Below are 18270 nucleotides of genomic sequence, written 5' to 3'. Positions count from 1 at the left end.
TCCCTGCAAGAGACAGCAAAGGACAATCTCCACTTTCTCTGCAGTGGCACCAGGGACAGTCACCTGCCTTAGGAGGGTGGCAGCAGGAGGAATTAGTTACAGGCTGTAAAGGGGCTGAAGTCTCTAGCAAAGGCACAGTGGAATTAGTGCTCCACATTAGGCTTGGCCCCTGGCGCACACAGTTGCTCAGCTCTGCCTCCTGCTTCTGCCCAGGAACTTTAAAGCGGGAGGGACCCTTCTGGTTTGGTATTTCTAGCTTTCCCCTGCTCCCCAAAGCCTATCATCCATTGTCCAAGACCAGGAAGCGACTAGATTGGGAATTAGGGCTACCACAGGAAGTGCCTTGATGTTTACTTATTTGCATTGTGCGACTAGGTGTTATCCTGGAAAACGCAGACAGCCAGTGGCTGAGAGAGCACAGTACGAGTTTTCTGAGCACAGGTAGGTTACAGTTGCCCTTCCTGCATTCCATGGAAAGATGTCACCACCTTCCACTGCCCAACGCTGCCCCTTCTCTCTGGTGTCGTGCCCCAATACTCATCCTGGGTATGACTTTATGTCAGCTGCACATGGCCTCCGTGCTCTTGCATCCCCAGAGAGAGAAGCTCCTGATAAACTCTGAATGTCTTTTGGGTAACCGCTGGGAAAAGTCAGGCTCTTGAGAAACTAAGCTTTTGCACACATTCGGCCAAATGGCTGAAGTAGAAGAAGCCTCCTGGCCACTTAGAGGGAGATGGAAGACTCCTGATGGAGGAAGCTTTGGTGCCAGGAGAGAGCTTCTCTCGCTGACTATGTGCAGAAGGCCAAGGGTTTGCAGTGACAGTGTGCAAAGCAGACCACTCATCTCCCACCCTTCCCTCCCTCTCCCAGGTCTGAGCCCAGGGAAAGCTGCCCAGCTTTCTCGAGTGGTGCTCGCTCAGAGAGTTCGGTCCTGGGCTTTGGCAGTCATTTAGGAATCTGCCTGTGTCATTTTCAGCTCTCCACTTGTTCCACGGAGACGAGCATCCCAGTGTGCAGCAGGCAGCAGCTCAAGTCCTCAGAGACAACTGGGTGGAGCTCAGGAATCTTCGGAGCAACTAGGAGGTCCTCCAAAAACATCTTTGAGTGCAGAAAGTGAGCAGCGGGAAGGCAAGACAGGCAAGGCAAGAGCAGGCAGTCCACAGAGTGTTACCACGGAGCCAGTGCAATCAGCTGACTGAAATAAAACATTGCCTATTGAACAGAAATCCACGAGGTGCTTCCTTGGGGTGGAGGGCCTCTTGACAAGCCACTGGCCAAAGCAGGGCTGTTGTGTGCGTGGCCCAGCTGTGCTGGCAGTGTGCTTGAGCTGTGTCTGTATGGGGGGGAGCTGGAGAGGGCTGTGCGTCTGGAGCTGACCTTGAACACCGTGAGGTGGGCGAGTGATTCCAGAGCATATTTGTCTGTGGGGGGGGACTGCGTTCTGGCCAGATGGGGATTCGCTTTCTGGAGTCTGGAGTAGCAGCCTCTGGCCATTCCTGTGTGTTTTGGCTCTGCTTTTTACAGCCCCAGCCGTGTGGAAGTAAGGACTGACTGGAAGACCTTCTCCTCTCTGGTGCCCCTCCTTAGCCATGTAGAAAGCTCAGCAGAGGCCCACCAGTACTTCCAGCACCCAAGCCTCTGTTCAGAGGGTACTTGTGTGTGTCGCACACGCAGGAGTCCTGTACTCCTCACCAAGCAAATGCCAGTCAGTAGAAAGAATGTGAGACAGCAGAGTACTGCTAGGGCTGTCTTTGAACGGTCGGGTCCTGCGGCTTTCAATGCAAAGCGATCTTCACAAAAGGGCAGAGAAAGAACAGGCCGTTCAAGAGGCTGCTTCTGAGTTTCTTTCAATTCCTGTTTAAGCATAGCAGTCTAAATGATAATTGCTGCTAAGTTGCTTAGAGGCTTATCTGAAGCCAAAGCTGTAGAGATGCTTTTTAAAGAAAGTAAGCAAACTGTTGTTGTGATAGAAAAGCCATATCCAGTAAACAAAGTAATGGTGTGTAGAGAAATCAATACAGTTTTAGGTGTGCAAATTCTTCACGACAGCTTTCAGTTTGATTCTTCTAACAGAAGCAATTGATCCATTATTTTTTAGTGCAACATTTCACCAGAAATTGTTTAACTATATTCCACCTACCTGGGAAGCCATATGCTGAAATTTCCCAAAATCTCAAATAGCAAGCCAGAAAAATGATCTTTCATTATGATCTATACCTCAAATACTCTATGTCCTTTTGTGATAATCAAGTAACTAACCTATAAGTTGAAATGTACATGATTAAAGACATACTTTTTGAGTAGAAAGAGCAGAAAGTCGTCCATCTCCTTCTTAAAATTCATTACTGTCCAGATACGACTGAAGAATTTTCAAAATCTCTCATCTTCAGAAGTATCTGAGAAGTTGCATGTGATCAGATTTTGATTAACATTTTCAATGTTTATTCTGTAGTTAATAGGGCCAACAATCATTTTATAATAATCTAACAGTTCCAGCACTGTCCCAAGGCATTGGAAATCTAGACTTTCACCAGGTTGCTGAGGATATTCACCCAAGTTCCTCAAATTTGGGAGAGTACCCTAAGCACAAGGGTGAAAACATTGTTCAGTTTTCCCATTGAAAATGCACAAAAATGCACCACTGTATAGCCAAGACCATAAGAGAAGGTAAGAGAGATCAGGCATTTATCTGAACAAGGGCTTTCCTGAGAATTTCTGACCTTATTGCTAGATTATTCCTATTTTATCCAGTACTGTTTAATATAAAATTGCATGAACAGTGCTTGGAACCATGCTACCTGATTTTCGTAGTCTGTATTTCACAGCTGATGACCACAGACTACTTATTAGACATTTCAGTGCTGAAATTAGGCAGCTAATTTGGTCAGATTTTGTTTTTTCTCTTAAGAGATTTCCATAGGTTATGTGGTTCTTAGTGACTGGCATAGGGTTCTTCCTTGTTAACAGTCTTATTCTCCTGGATACAAAGACTAGCAGAATATCACTGTGTTTCATACAAGAAATATTTACAGTTCAGTGACAAGTGAATTTAATCTTCATAGGCCACAGTCTCAACTCTAATAGGCATAAGCACCGCAGTTAATTGTTATTACAATCACTGTAAAATTAATCTGAAAAGCTCTAATCTATAAATTACAAAAGAAAAAAGAAACCCTGAAAAATGCTACCTGAAACCTCTCAGATTCCAACACTGGGCAGCTCAGAAGCTTATCTAATGCAACAACAGAAAAATAAGAAACTCCTTCAATCCCCCCCACCAACACATTCTCCTGCGGAGATCAACACTGACCATGATCTAATGAAAAATATTTTCAATAAATACCTCTGAAGGAGTACATCGTGTTCCTTACATTTAATAGATGAACAAAAGGCTGAAAATTTCTTAGAGCAAAGCTGTTCAAAACACAGCGATGGGGTCCACAACTTATGTAGTTCTGCATAGTATCACCGTATAAGAACAGAGTTTTGATAGCAGTATCTAGTACAGAAATAGCCTTTTAACTCAATTATTCACTCCAATTATTAGGAAGAAAGGGTTTTTGTTTGTTGTTGGGGGGGGAAGGGAATTCAGTGGGGAAAAAAAAAGACAGAACAAGTTATGTTTGATAATTTGGGAGGAATTAAGGCTTTTTGAATCATGAAGTTCTCTGTGATTGCTAGCATGAATTAATAAATATATGTATAAATAAACACAAACAAATCTGTATTATGTTGGATTAAATGCTAGAAGGATATTTGCATGTGTCTTGGTCCATACAGTTCATTCTTGTCAGTAGGTCCCATTATATTAGTAAATGATTTTTATGTAGTACAAAATGAAATACCATTTCTTACTTTATTCCCTGGTTACACATTATTTGGGAAGGGAAAGATAAGAATGGTTCTGACAAAACATCTTTTTGTTGTGGTGGGACTGATGTAAATGAAATCTGTGGTACATCAGTACGTCTAGTTAATTAATGCTACGAATCATGATAAATTTTTGTTTATTTCATGCTCTGTTAACGTAAAGCAAAAGTAGCAGAAATGAGCTTTCCTCCTGTGTCAGAGAAGCAAAATTTAACCATGAATGCATGAATCCCCCAGGAACTAGCAAGAGCTCAAATTTTAAGTGCAGTAGGAGTCATGCTGCTTAATTCTGAAAGCAGCATATAATTCTATTGGTTTTGGTTGATACACGGTACCAATGATGAATATCTCTGGAAAAAAAAAAATCGTTTGTATTCTAACACATATACTTTGCTATATAGGTACACGTTAATAACTGCATATGTTGATTCATATAACAGCTCTTAAAAATGTATAGAAAAAATGTGTTCTCATTATAAAAAGTTGTTGGGAGAATAAAATAGATGAATCTCATGAAATCATGAAGATTAAAGGTGGAGAACTATTACATCAGAAATATCACCATCATGGAACTTTAAGAGCCTACAAAATCTGTGAACAATATGGTGGAAAACATTTTTCTTTCAGTTCAATTAAAGATATGATGTCTTTAATAGTAAATGCAATTTAAAATACAGATTTCCTTGGAGAGATGTTTATATAAGCTACTTACATTTCAGGATTTCTCTCTCGTAAACTCTTATCTTCACAGAAAATTACTTGCATAAGGAATAAGTCATCACTAAAATCAAATAAAAATGCCATCTATTTTGGCCCCTGTGATGCTATTAGTCCACTGAAAGTTAAAGCCTACAGGTCTCTAAAGAAATTATTGTTCACTTCTGGTTAATCATTGCTTCCAGTAAGGATTTATTTCAATTTATTTTATGTATTTATTTCACCAAAGCGTAAGGGGCCATTTAATTACCTCTAAAGACTGTGTCTTTTTCTTGCATCAGAACAATCATCGGTTGTTTGCTCTGCCCTGATCTTATAATCGGATCATCACACCAGAAAAGCAGCCTCTGCCAGCTGCGACCAGGACTTTCAGAAATTACACCACTGACAGCCCTCTCCTGCTACTGTGAAAATTACATTTACCTGCAGTGCTGAAGCGCTAGAGTCATCTAACTAAATTTGTGTTTTACAATGTAGCTGTCTGCAGCTGAGCCAGTTAACCTTTGCTTACTGAACAGGCATTGGAAAAAACACTGTGTAAAACAGTGTAACTCACCTTGTTCTGTCCAAAAAACATATGAAATACATCAAATGAATCTAGAAGTAACGATTTCTTTCTATGAAAGGAATACAGTGTGACTGTGATAGGTGTAGATGTCTACACACAGGCACCTAAAGTTTAAATGGGACCCAGCCCATAGCCTTACTCTAAGGTTGTGGTGGAACTAGAGACGGCAAATGGGCTGACTCTGCTGAACTTACTGACTAATATAAACTTATTTCCCATAGAGCATCCTGACAGTTTAAACAAAGTTGCTTCAAAATGATCTTTTATGTTGTCCTGCAGGGTCACCCCAACTATCTTAAGAAGGGCAAGAAGGAGGATATGGGCAACTGCAAGCCAGCCAACCTCACCTTAAATTCCTGCAAAGGTGATGGAGTAATTAATCCTGGGTATTATTTCCAGCCATGTGAAGGACAGGAAAGTGACTGGGAGCAGTCAGCACAGATTTACAAAGGGGAAATAGTGCTTGATCAGCCTGATCCCCTTCTGTGACGAGATGACCGGCTTGGTGGATGAGAGGAGAGCAGGGCATGTTGTCTCCCTTGGCTTCAGGAAGGCTTTTGGCACTGTCTCCCATAATATCCTCATGGTCTTGATGAAGTACAGGTCAGAAAAGTGGATGATGGGACACAGTGCATCACCAGCAAGTTTGCAGATGATACAAAGCTGAGAAGAGCAGCAGATACATCAGATGGTTGTACTGCCATTCAGAGGGACCTTGACAGACTGGAGAAATGGGCAGAGAGTGACCTCACAAAGTTCAATAAAAGGAAATGTAAAGGCCTGCACCTGGGTGGTGGTGGGGCAGAGTAACTCCATGCACCAGGACAAACTGGGGACTGATGGGCTGGAGAGCAGTTTTGCAGAGAAGGACCTCGAGGTCCTGGCAGACAACAAGTTGGACACAAGTCAACAACAGCCCTCGTGGCAGAGGTGGCTGATATCGTCCTGAGCTGCATTAGCTCCAGCTCCAGCCTGAGCTTAACAGCTGCACTAGGAAGAGTGTTGCAAGCGGGTTGCAGGAGGGGATCCCTCCCCTCTGCTCAGCACTGCTGAGGCCACACCTGGAGTCAGGCTGGGTCCGGCTCCTTGCTCCCCAGTACGAGAGAGACATGGAGCTACTGGAGCGATTCCAGCAAAGGGCCACAGGGATGTTTATAAATATCTGATGGGAGGGTGTTAGATCACAGCATGTGTAGAAGAGTTTTTAGAGAATGTCTTCAACCAGAAAGACTCAGAACATATCTTGTATTTACACTCTCCTACCAGCACCGCTTTGTCTGCCTTGTCCAGCTGCGGTGTCCTTAAATGATGGCAGCTACAAGCAACTTTTGCCCCTGGTCTCCAGGACTGGCTCTTTAACAAGTGTTGTTCGTTCTGGTAGAGCCCAGAGTGACCTGCCACTGACTGCCTCAGTGCGTGGTGATGCACATAGTTGTGGTACGATGCCGAAGTCAGCCTTGTTAGCAAGACTGCTTGTGTCATCAGAAGACAAACACACAGCCTCTTTAGTAATAAATCCAGACAACATGTTTAGTATTTTGATTCAGTGAATTATTCATATATATGACTTTTTCTGTAAGAGGGGAGTTGAGAGGTAATATTTCTCTTACCAAGCTTACAGCTGAATTAGTCACTCAGATCACTGCTTATCATCACTGGAGAGAAACTCGTAGAACACAGTTATTATTATCTTAAACATTTAACATTAACATTACCTATTCATTGCCTACGTCTCTCCATTTACTGTGAGGAGAGCTTAGTTTGGTTCAGCTGTAGACATTCTGCATTGCTTAAAACTGAATTAAGAGAAATAAATATTAGTCACATAAAATCAGTGGGACAATTAAGAAGCTTAGAGGTGAGCTGGTTTTTGTCAAAACAGTGTTCTGAACCAGAATTTTATGTTAGCTAAAAATACATTTGTAATTTTATTTGAGTAACTGGCTTCTACAAACTCTTTGGTGTCCATATGAATATATATGTTTGTGAATGCAAAAATAGATCTCTGTGTGTGTGCATGTGTGTATGTATAAAAATTCACTAAAATCTTCATTAAAGAATATTTTATTATGCTTTATAAATTAGTATATAGAGCTTATCTCACTGGGATTACTCTTAGTAGTATCTTAAATATTTTTCTCTCAGTAGAAATAAAGAAATAAAGCTTGGCTGATTGATAGCTTTTTACAGTATTAGTCTATTGACTTACAAGGCATCATTTCCTCCACAATTCCATCTTACTACACAATTGGACTTCTTAAACCCAATTCTTTCAAGAGTTTTTTGCCTACTACCTAACAGTTAAGAATTGCATGGAGAAGAGGCATGGAAAGGGAAAGGGGAAAGAGAAGGGGAAGTGGAAGAGGAGGGGGAAGGGGAAGGGGAAGGGGAAGGGAAAAGAGAGAGAAAGAGAAAAACGAGAGAGAAAGAGAGTGGGGACATGACAAATCTATGGAAGTCAATGGGATAAGGATCATGGATCTTCAATTTTTTTTTATAATCTCATTTAGCATCCCAAATAATATTTGCTGAAATTTTAATAATAAATGAAAGCTTTGACTTTAAGAAGAGTCTGGTACTGTGTGTCTTGTACAGATATATCTCAGGATTATGCTTCTAACCTGAACATTAATATTCATAGAGAACTCCACTGGTGTCTTATTCTGTTCTATTACTGAAGCAAAGAAAAAAATAAGAAATTATTTTTTCATTTATATTACTAAGCTTCAGTACACTTCTATTCATAGAACAGTGTAAAGTACCCTCAGGTACCTGAAAATGAGGCCTGAGAATTTTAGTTATCTGTTTGTATTTCGGGGCATTCAGTAGTAATGATAAACCATTATACTGCAGGATGAGCTGGTCTGTTAAAGACATATTGACATTCGATAAAAGTTGTCTTCATACAACAACTCTGAATAAAAAAGATTCTATGTTTATGACTCAGTACTTAAGCTCTTTCATAGTAATCGTAAATCTTTTTTCTGCTTTCCCACTATCTACTGAGATTTTTCACTTGAACATTCACCAGCATTTACAAATTGAATGTATTCTGTTCAGTAAGTTCAGAAACTGATTTAAAACCGTATTAGATGGCAAACGCAAGTAAGCACTAATATTGGAGGTCATCGTTGCTCTCATTGATTCACAAGTGCTATCTTGCTTATCTCTAAGTGATCAACACAGAAAATTCCTTCCAAAGTTTAGTCAGATTCCCTGGATTAAAATCATTCAATTAGAAGTATTTTAAATGAAAGTTATTAAGGTAAAATTCATTTTAACAGCAACACAAAAAAATCATGTGCAAATTCACAACTTTCAAAGAGTAATGAAGACAAATTAAAAATAATTTCTATTTTAGAACTGAGTCTAATGGATTTAATTCTGTAAATTTAGTGCAAACTTACAAGTGTTGCATAGGATAAAACTTAGCCCAGGCAGCTTACATTAGATTGTTGAACCCAAAGCCCAAGGAGAAAAGTTTTACTAAAACCTCCCAGGTAAAAAACAACCCTGTGGGAAAAACAAAGCAAAACAAAACCCAGAAACCGAAAATAACACTTGCCAAATTCAGAAGAACAGGAAATGACCAGTTATAGCTTTTGCTCTTCAACCAGAAAGGTAGACTCTTAAAGATACCTACAGGGCTTATTTTATACTTTTCTATTGCTCTGTTCTTCTCTGTCAATGCAGTACTCAAGGGAGGAAAAAACACTTACAATTTGTTTTTACAGAATCAATAACATGCCCATTTATTCCTTTTCTCAGATTTCTTTGATTTTTTTACTGTAATTTCTGTATGTTTCTTTTTTTTTTATTCATCCAGAGAATCTCAGAGCCTCATTAAACTCTATAGATTTTCATGACAGATATGAAATAGCCAAAACACATTGGATTGACATTAGGTTTAAAGACAGGGATCACATGCCTAAAAGAGAATATAAATGTATCCTGCCTATATTCTCAACCACTTACACTTTTTTAATTTGCTAATTATGATATTTTGCCTATATGTTAACATATATTACTAGGATCAAAATAAATAATAGTGTTATGCTCAAAATCTTGTTTATGGGCAAAGAGGAAACATACCTTACATATAAAGCCAAGAATTTAGTGTTAATATAGTGGGAATCTTAACGGTCTAAATGCAGGATCGTTATTCGTCCAGAAGAAATTGTTACATGAGAAGAAGTGTTCTATACACCAAAAAAGCCTCAATAATAATAATAATAATAATACTGTTAAAATTGTTACACTTCAGAGTTTCTACCTCTTTTCCCAGTATTATGTTCACCCTTCCGCTGCTCCGTAGGTCCTAGGTCTGTGGTTCATTTATGGCGGGATGACGGTGGGTGTTAGAGCGAGCTGTCAGCATCTGGGCTCCTTCGCCGGGAGGAATATGATGTTCATGGTGATGGTTTCCTCCTACTCACTCTAGGATTCATCTGCGGCTATTTTTATATGTTTTCTAGTATGCTTTTACATCATTCTTTCTTCATTGGTCTGCAGCTCTGTGTTGGATATGAATTTCTGGTGTTTGGGGCCTTTTACATAAGTTAAATGTGCATTTTTTGTTGTCCTGTTTGTTTATCAACCTATGGTTCTACCGTACAAAGATAAACACAAGTAAAATAAAATAGCCATCGCCATCCGGGCAGTTAGAAAAACTGCTGCCCCAGCTAAGTCGAGGGAAGCAGAGCTGCAGGCGAGACGAGTTCAGACAAAACTCGGGCCAAGCCTGACCAGCCTCAGTCCCGAGGCTGTGCAAACTCAGTGCGAAGCTTACGGCCAGGAGCTAGCAATGCCCATACTGTATTACAGGGTAACAGTAAAATCTCTCATATTACAAAAATTCAGATTTGTTTTATAAAAACAAATTTAGACATCTGAACTGTCGACGACCACACATGAACTGGAAACTCGGAGTAGTTGAACGATAGGTGAGACAAGTCCTAAAGCAGCTGTCTTCTGATGTGTCTGACTACACTTAACCTAAATAATCTGGGAATTTAAATTGGTTCCCAAGTCTGGCACACACCACTTTGACCCATTTACTCCAGTGTTTGACAGAGACTAAACCTGGGTTCACCGCCTAGGAGGCAGCCAAAACACATCTAACCTGGACCAGGCGAATCCTTGTTTTCTCTCCTTTCTGTCACCATTCCCAGCAAATCTATGTACAACCCGAATAAGCAGCACATGCCGAATTTGGGTTCTGACTCAGGTGAGAGTCAGAATCATTTACCAATAGGTAAATGCAGCAGAGATAAGGCATAAGGATTCACATACACCACATGCTTTTTATGTTTGATATGAATATTACTCTTGTTTTTGTTATGCTCAAAATTATGATTATGGATAAAATTGAAACACAACTTTTATATTAAGACAAGAATTTATCAGCAGTTGCTGATTTTTGGAAGAGTTGAATTAGCTCGACAGTGGTGGCTGCAGTGATGGTTGTACGAGGCATCAGAGAAAGCTGGCTGAGATTTCTGTGAACAGAGGCATGTGCTACTTCTGGATTTCCATGAACGCAGGTGGTGCTAAATGGTGCACTGGTGTGAATAGACCTTATTGACATATCCTTGAAAACCAGGTAGAAATGTTTGTTTGTGTCACCTTTCTAGTCAAAGCTTGCACACAGAAAGCAGCCACAATTTGGTCCTAAATCTATCCAAACTATCTCAGAATTTAAGCAAAATCTGCTTTTAGCATATTTTTAATTGAAGAATAAGAAATTAAAATCATGAAAAGACAATGCGTATAGCTGTGCTAATGATTTTTTTTATAAATTCAGGGTGAAATATTTCAAATCACATTAAAATGAAATCAGACATGTCACATTTAAAATATACGTATATGATTTTCTGCTGTTTTAATTCATTATCAGTACACAAAACGCAGTATGAATACATAGGATCCCAACACTGAACAAACAATATATCTGAACCAGCAAGAAACCCTGCTTAAAACACAGATTGCCCTGCTGAAGTCCTGTTAACCCCAAAATATATGTGAGATTTCTATGTCTGTAGCAAAAGGTCAGAAAAAGAAGAAAAGAAGGTGTGTTTTGACTAATACATTGACTTAAACTTTGGCTAGTGTGTCATTTTTTTGCTATGACATGTAGGGACTACTTTATCCGCAATCAAATTTCTTGAATGAAAATACAGTATGCAGGTGCTATAAAAAAAGAAATAATATGGTCAAAGTAATAAAAGAGGTAAAGTTCATACATTTGATTTGTTTCTCATATTGCTCATATTTACTTTATTGACCAGAAGGGTGCAATTGGTCAAGGGTTGTAATTTTTAAGCTCTTCATATTGATATATACATATTGTGTGTATATGTGTATATATACATATATATATATATATATCTATAAAAAATGTTGAAATGAATTTTAGCCTAGATATTATCTTCCTTGACAGCTAAGAAGAAAGTCTTTCCTTTAAATAGTGTTCTTCTCACATAGCTGTTTGTGGTTTGTAACACAGAGGTATACATGCACACAAGGGAAGATATTTAGTTATAGTGCACACAGGGCATAGTTTAAAGTGGGTTTAAAGAAGAGTAACATTTATTTTTGGTGGCTTTTTTCTTTTTTTGCCCTCCCATGAACATTTGGATAAACAGCAAACAGCTTATCAATTGTTGGATTTGTTGTGGCAAAAACCTGTGCCGTAGGGCTCTGCGACCCAAAAGGAAAGATAATGAAGTCGGTCAGTGAAATAAGATAGAAGTAATTGAATCGATTTTTTCAAGTAAAAAACAAAACAAGGAATCTGTAAGTCTGTTTCATGATTTTTGACTTTCTCTGAAAAGCCTTCAAAGGCGGTTATAAAGGTCAGGTATCTACACACAGTTAGCCATTTTTGGTAATCTGTGAAAATTTGTGGTTATTCTTAGGAGGAATCCTAGCATTTTTAATATGTCTGACTTTTTTTTTTGTCTGCTGATAGATGACCCAGTGTATTAGCGTTAACTCAGCATTTACAATGGAATGCAGTGAGCGTTTTTTGGGAGGGGAGCTGAGTCTGGGGGAAGGGAGAAAGGAGGGGCAGGGAGGAGGAGATTCTTATAATGAAGTTGTGGTGTTAAAGCTGAAAAGTTAAAGGTAAAATGTAACAGCTTGTCATAATTATGTTTCATATTGGCAGGTGTTCTGAACTTTCTGTTTGATAACTAGACATACAAATTTCAGCTCTTAAAGCTTTGCAGCCAATTTAAGGGCTCATTTATTTCACTGACAGCAAGATGTATATGTTGCCTGGCAGAGTGGATGTCTGGGGCCAAATCCACCAGTTTGTTGCTTGCTTGTCTCACGGGAAGTAAATAGTAGCAATTTTTCAGCATAGGCATACCAGCACAAGGTGTTTAGCAAATAAATGAGCATAAGATGACCTGTGGTGTCCTGAAATTACTAAAATTCATGAATAATAAAATGATCTATAGCTTGTTAGCAGAGGGCTATAGCAAAGGCTAATTTGCAGTCACTGAAGCTTTACAGGATAATTTGTAACTTTTGAAAATTTAATGACTTCATCAGCTTTTACCAGTTTTTCTTTTTACCAATATAATTGTCTGAAAGCTACCTTCGGCAGAGCTCTTCTGTCTAGATAATATCACAATCACCTATGTCATCACATTATGAATACTTAACGGACTTTATCTGAAGAACTACTTCTCTTTTCTTTTATCTTTCCTTTCATGTCTGTATTACGGTAACTAACAAAAATGTGTCTTTATCCTATGAAGACATACTTTTCATTTTGTTAAATCTTCTTGACATGGGAGACAGTTATAAGAAAAAAAATCAGTAGAGTAATGCAAAGGGAAGAGGAATTTAAAACATATATATGTTAACATATACATAAATACATATACATATTTGAGCAAACTATAGCTCACTGGAAATACACTGAAAGCACCCTAAAACAAGATCAAAGAAATCAGATGGAATCTTAAAGGGCTCTGCACATAACATATCACACATATTCAACAGCATTTAGTTACGGCTTTGTCAAGGAAAAGAGGGACCTGTGAGTTTTGATCCTCGATCACAGTGTTTATTTTTAATTAGATGAGATAGTCACTAACCCATGCATACAGAAATAATCAAGGGAACAGGGACCAAAACCACAGCTGTTGTCTCCTTCACCTGAAAGGCTGATCACTGAGTACGCTGTTCTTTCGTCCTTCCAGATTCAAACATTTTGAATTCTTTGGTGTCTTAATACTCGCTGTCTCCTACGTACATTACAGTTGGAGCCAGATTTGTGTTACCTTGGATATTGCTACATGAAAACGGGATGTAAGCCAATAGTCAGGCATACTTCAAAGTGAAGACTGTGGTTATGTTAAGCATTGCAGGAGTGCACACACTCCTGCAGCTTATAATTTGCTTTTCAAATGGTGACACTGTTTTAAGGCCTCTGAATTCTCTGTGTCACCTATCTCATAGGTTTCCTGGGCACATTTAGAAAAATATGCCCCTTCGCTACACTTTTGTGTGTCCCCTTTCTACATAAAGATCCCCACCCCTCGACGGGTATAAATATAACTACAGGTTGACGGCACCTTTTTCTCACCTAGTGCCATACCTTTGAGAAAGAAGAGATCCATCTAAAACTAGTGAAGAAAGTCCTATGCCAGGATTTATACGGGACTAACTCATTTCAATACCAAATGTACCTATCAGAGGAATGTTCCACCTGCAAAAACATACATTTCTATCAGGAAATATTTGAACGTTAATCTAGAAAAGCAAAAATAGAAAATGGGAGCATCCCCTGTGCAATCGCTACTTTTTTAAAAACATACTCTTAGTTAGGGAAGTTGAATTTTTAAACCATTAAAAAGTAAAGATAATTAACATCATTCACATAATACAGAGAAACAGCGATATTCGTCAGATACTTTTTAAAGTGCTTTAAGGGGATACTTACGAAGAGAATATTAGAAAAAGAGAAAGTACAACTGGAATATAGCAATATCTGGAAAATACAATTTAAGGAAAAGAGTATTCAAAGGAGGAAAGGGAAAGATAAAATAAATGAAATAAGTAGCTAGTGCACTTATTTTACAATTTTAATTCATTTTTAACCTTTGAACACTATTGAAGGCAAAAAATTGCAAAATTTATTCATTTATAGAGCCTTTTTAGTTTATTTTAGAAGTAGTTATTCTCTGACAATGCAGAACAAATCTCTCTTTTTAAAATATTTTTGATTTATGATTTAAAATTAATGACTTAGAAAGTATCATTCTACACAATATTTATATTGGTCTTCAAGTATTATATGTTGAGAAATCGCTGTATTATATGTTGAGAAAATATAAGATAGATCATGTGCAACAACGGGTTTCTCCAGATAACGGGCATCCTGAAGGAAACTTTACATAGGTAATCACAGTGACCTTGCTCTCTGTGGACAGTGTTTTTTGTAGTCAGAGCATATGGACCATGTACTTAGTCCCAGAACTTCAGAGTGGGTGCTTAAATCACAGTAAGTGGGAATTGCTCCTGAAAAAGGAGCTCTTTTTTTTTTTTGATTTTGTTTTATCCCCCTCTCTGTCAAAGCAGTGATGTATCCTTCTGAGTTTTCTTGGGTAGAGGAAAAAAAAAAAAGATTAGGGACCTTGATCATATCACCTTCACTAGTCTGCTACTAAAAAAAAAACTGAAAAAAAATCCTATTTCATCCCCTTACCATGCTTCCCCAGGAACTTAAGCTCTGTGAGCCAAAGGTAGTAGAACAATGAAGCAGTAGTTTAATGTTGTTTTTATGTTTAAATAAATTATTATCCTCTTTCTTTTTTCTGTATCCCATATCTTTTTTGTTCTTTCAGGCTATGAATATGCAGATCAAGTACTCTGTCTTTCTCTTTTTTTCCAGTAGCAAAACCATTAATAATTCCGTATAGGATTCTGACTATTTGGTAGTCTAAGAGCAGCTGTGAATTGCCCAGAAAAGATCCACCCCTTGTGGACACCGTGTCAGCATGATACCCGGTGATGACAGTGCACCTGAAGTCTCTTTAGGCTTGAACACACCACAGGCACAGTGTGCTGGGTCTGCCTGTTTGGCTACAGGCTAACCTGGACACAGTTCGCTGGGAGTCTCTGAATAGTCACACACCCAGAAGGCTGAAACTTGTATACATATACATCTCTGGAAACCGTCTTTTTAGGTTGTACATACGCTATAACATTGCTTTATGTCTTGGCTGCAGAAAGTATTTTCTAAATGTGTAAGGTTGTTGGATAACTGCATTCATTCTGAGCTTGCATGGCAAATCTCATATGCTCCATAGGTAGAGAAACAGCAATTAATATTATCTACCAGGATGAGAGAGAGACTCCTGCAGCACCGAGACTGAAGAATAAAGATATTAAATTTTCATACCATCTTAACACCAAGTAATGTTTACCAGCTCATTCAATCTCCTTATTCAAGGTCTAAAATGAAATAATCACTTTAACTGTTCATGGAGAATATTGCACAATTTTGACTATGTGATATATTCGTGATCTAAACCAGAATCCATTTAATCAGTTACCGAATCAAACTTGAGATCTAGGGTGGCTTTTCTATCGAGGACAGCGGGATGCGTTCCCGACAGAACTTTATCAAGGGTTCTCACCACAAAGGTCTGTCTTAGTTACTCTTTTTTGCACTAAGCACAGACAGCAGCAGTTCACACACCAGCACGAAGCCCGGCATCACAGCCCTCGGAAAGGAAGTCGACTGTGCCTGCTCGGTAACCCTCAGGTGGGGAGGTGGGCGAACTGCACCAGATAAAAGCATTAAAGCTGTTAACACTCTGGTCTGATCATTCTAATATGCAACATTCCAGCAAGTCAATTTAATGAGCTTAGTGCAGTAAGAGCAATTTCAGCTATTTTCACATATTTGAGTGCTTGAATGTGAGCTATATTTCCTTCTTTTATCTTTTTAATACACCTAATTAAAACTACACAGACTTGGTTAACTTTTTAAAATAGCCACTCTCTACAGAATACTGGGAAAGGAGCAAAATTAGTCAAGTATTTTTAGAACTGCTTGTGCCCTTAAACTGAAAATGTTATCATTTATACATCTGTGAGCATGGATTACAGGATCAGACCCTGAATTACATTTTACTCATGCTTATCAATTGTTTCCAGACTATTACATACATGCTTTATCCACAGATTAGTTTAAAAAATAATCCTTTTTTTTACCTGATATTTTTACCTGATATTGTGTGGTTTAATGGCTTTGGGGGGGTGGTTGCAGGAAGGGTGGGACTCTGCGGGGCCCTCAGGGCAGGGGTGCCATCCCAGATGCGTAGGGAGCGCATAGGGGTGCCCCACGTGGCTGTCAGCTTGGCAGGAGGAGCCACGGGTCTCCCACCCCACCAGACAGGGTGGGGGGGGAGGGGGAGGAGGAGGAGAAGGAGGAGGAGGAGGGGGGATTTATGAGCTCGCAGAGGACGCCAGAGGAGGCAGCAGGGAACTCACCAAGGGCCCCGCATCCCAGACGAGAGGAGGCATCAGGCTGCTGTGCCGCTGCTGGAAACATCCAGACCCCTGCGCAGCGTACGAGCGCCTGGGGAGATGTCAGAGGCAATGGAGGACCCATCGACACATGCTGCACCAGGGAAACTCATGGCTTTAGGGCAGCTGTACAGGAGGGAGCAGGGCTCAGCGGGGGTTCCAATCAGTTGGTGCCCAGGTCGGCTGGTACCCACAGTCTGTGCCTGGGGGCAGGGGAGGCCTCAGGGTGTCCAGGAGCATCTGTCTTCTACCCATCTTCTTGCTTGCCTAGCCACAATTCTCAAGTAAATAACTTGGGGCTGCACTAATCGTATCTAACTCAAGTTGACCTTAACCCTATTTGGTCCAGAGGTTTTAAACTCCTTCATGACCTACCAGCACTCTCGGGCACGCCTATTGCATCAGGAGCCGTCCTCCCGCCGACGCCGTGCCCTAATCCCGCTCCGGGGCCCGCCTGCCCCCCCGCTCCTCCAGGCTGCGTCCGCAGGGGCGAGCGCACGCCCCGGCCCGCGCTGGGGAGGAACCGGGGCCCTACAGGCGACACACGCAAAAGGGAGAGTCAGAGCCGCGCTCCGGCAGACCCGGCGCCGCGCAGACCCGGCGCGGCGCGGCCCCCGGCCCGACTCCTCCCCCCCCGCCCCGCCGCCTCCACGCAGCGACGGCCCCGGCTGGCAGGACACAGCCCGACACCCGCGGCCACCCGAAGGCACACGCTCGCCTCACCTCGCCTCACCGCGGCCCCCACATGCTCGACTCCAGCGCGCCTCTGCCCTCGCCCGCCGCCGTCCAGCCAAAACACCCGCCCTGCTCGCCGCCATCTTGCCCGAGCGCGAGGGGCGGGGGGAGCGCGAGGGGCGGGGGGAGCGCGAGGGGCGGGGGGAGCGCGAGGGGCGGGGGGAGCGCGAGGGGCGGGGGGAGCGCGAGGGGCGGGGGGAGCGCGAGGGGCGGGTCTTTAACTACGTGGAGGAACGACAGCCCTCGATTTGCCTGTCTCCCTTTCAAACCTATTACCTTTTTGAGACTGCTCCTAGCTTCCTCTTACTCTTGCATGCTGGCCTCACAGGCGACAACCAAAATGAACCACCGGATCCCCAGGTCTTGCTGCTTCTCTTCGAGATGTCCCCCTTCGGTGGGCTACCCTGCCAAACAAACCAAAAAGACTGCCGAGGCCGCGAGGGTACCAGATTTTCAGACCGCTTCTCCGAGGCTTTCGGGGTGACTGACGTCACCGCTTTGCTTCACGTTACTCACAGCTACCTTCGTCTATTACTTAGGGCTAAACCTGTTTCTGTTTGCAGAGGGGCTTGTTGCTTGTTTAAACTTGACATATAGTCCATAACCTGCTCTGCATGCTCCCTAGTCCCTTCTGCTTTTGCAACACTTGTGGTAATTCAAGGCGGTAATTAAGAGTCCCCATTGTCCCATAGGCTGGAGCGAGACATTGCTGCTGCTCTGAAGAGGTGCCTAAAAGCCACGCTGTTTTCGCTAGCATCACTGGGGCTTCCCAGAGCCCATCGGTGTTCTCTTTGGCTTTTCCCGAGCCTTTTAGGTTTTTTAGGCTATTC

General features: G+C 41.1%; 2 long non-coding RNA genes across 3 annotated transcripts; one reads left to right on the top strand and one right to left on the bottom strand.

Moving 5' to 3' along the window:
* Positions 1–93: 93 nt before the first annotated feature.
* On the top strand, positions 94–1226 carry LOC135326455 (uncharacterized). The gene is made up of 2 exons (XR_010386845.1): positions 94–441; positions 977–1226. It is a non-coding gene; the product is annotated as an uncharacterized LOC135326455 (long non-coding RNA).
* Positions 1227–8504: 7278 nt separating this feature from the next.
* LOC135326473 (uncharacterized) lies at positions 8505–17536 on the bottom strand. 2 transcript variants are annotated; one of them, XR_010386852.1, is made up of 3 exons: positions 17429–17536; positions 16670–17236; positions 8505–13460 (listed from the first exon to the last, which is right to left on the bottom strand). It is a non-coding gene; the product is annotated as an uncharacterized LOC135326473 (long non-coding RNA). The 2 variants fall into 2 exon arrangements; XR_010386851.1 differs by lacking the exon at positions 8505–13460 and adding an exon at positions 15613–15955.
* Positions 17537–18270: the final 734 nt, after the last annotated feature.

This window comes from Dromaius novaehollandiae, unplaced genomic scaffold (genome assembly GCF_036370855.1).
Source record: "Dromaius novaehollandiae isolate bDroNov1 unplaced genomic scaffold, bDroNov1.hap1 HAP1_SCAFFOLD_64, whole genome shotgun sequence".
Classification (NCBI taxonomy): Eukaryota; Metazoa; Chordata; class Aves; order Casuariiformes; family Dromaiidae; genus Dromaius; species Dromaius novaehollandiae.
This window is presented reverse-complemented; position numbering and strand designations above follow the sequence as displayed.